The sequence below is a fragment of the Rhinopithecus bieti genome, unplaced genomic scaffold (genome assembly GCF_001698545.2).
Source record: "Rhinopithecus bieti isolate Rb0 unplaced genomic scaffold, ASM169854v2 scaffold_2435, whole genome shotgun sequence".
NCBI classification, from domain to species: Eukaryota; Metazoa; Chordata; class Mammalia; order Primates; family Cercopithecidae; genus Rhinopithecus; species Rhinopithecus bieti.
This window is the reverse complement of record NW_016803909.1, coordinates 238,615-240,156: the sequence shown is the minus strand read 5'-3', so window position 1 is coordinate 240,156 and position 1,542 is coordinate 238,615.

Below are 1,542 nucleotides of genomic sequence, written 5' to 3'. Positions count from 1 at the left end.
ACCAGACTTGCTCTGTGCAAAAGAGGACACAAAATATATTACCCTTAGACTTCCCAAGATTTTAAAATCGTCTCTAATTAGTGGTTCAGGTCACCAGTCTGGGGACTTTAAAGAAAACACAGGTTACAGCTGGGTGTGGTGGCTTACACCTGTAATCCCAGCACTTTGGGAGGCCGAGGCAAGTGGATCACGAGGTCAGGAGTTCGAGACCAGCCTGGCCAACATGGTGAAACCCCGTCTCTACTAGAAATACAAAACAATAACAACAAAAAAATTAGTCAGGCACAGTGTCAGGTGCCTGTAATCCCAGTTGCTCAGGAGGCAGAGGCAGTAGAGTCGCTTGAACACAGGAGGTGGAAGCTGCAGCAAGCCCAGATCATGCCACTGCACTCCAGCCTGGGTGATAGAGCAAGACTGTGTCTCCAAAAAAAAAAAAAAAAAAGTTACCATGAATATACAGTTTGTTCTTTTTTCCTGAACATTGTGATGCTGGGTCTCCAAACTTTAATATAAACCAATTCCTTAATGTTATCTTCAAGTACTTATTAAGGAGGCACAGAAACTACACACATTCTAAAAAACAAACAAACAAACAAACAAACAAAAAACTACACACATTCTGACTTTTCTAGCCCTGTTTCCTGAAGGTAACTACAATTTGTACTCTTGAAAAACTGGTTCTTGCTGAGTATAAATGCTTTTCTCAAAACTACTAAAGATCATACTAATCCTTTCATTATAGTTAAAGCATTCAATAGGACTTGGAGTCCACATTCAGTAATACCTTATTTGAATGAGATATTGTAAAATAAAGGCCTTGCCTCACATGCCAACTTACAGTCAGGGCAGCTTTCTTTCTGGAGACAGGGTCTTACTCTGTCACCCAAGCTTAAGTGCAGTGGCACAATCACAGCTCACTGCAGCAGCGAACTCCTGGGATCAAGTGATCCTCCTGCCTCAGCCTCCCGAGTAGCTGGGACTACAGGTGCAGGCTACTATGCCCAGCTAATTAAACATTTTCTGTAGAGACAAGGTCTTACTATGTTGTCCAGGCTCATCACAAACTCCTGGCCTCAAGCAATCCTCCCACTTCAGCCTCCCGAAGTGCTGGGATTATAGGTGTGAGCCACAGTGCCTGGCCAGAGTAGGTTTCAAAACCAAAGTTGTAGTTTGTTATTTAATTATACCATACAGCTACAGTTTACATTTCTGGCTTTTTTTTTTTTTTTGAGATGGGGGTTTCTCTGTCACCCAGGCTGGAGTTCAGTGGCACAATCTCTGCTTACTGCAACCTCTATCCCCCAAACTGAAGTGATTCTCCCTCCTCAGTGTCCTAAGTAGCTGGGACCACAGATGTGCACACAAAGTTTTTATATTTTTGGTAGAGACAGGGTTTCACCATGTTGCCCAGGCTGGTCTTGAACTCCTGAGCTCAAGTGATCTGCCCACCTAGGCCTCCCAAAGTGTTGGGGTTACAGGTGTGAGCCAGCACGCCTGATGCTATGAAATTTTTTTTTTTTTTTTTTTTTTTTTTTTTTTTTT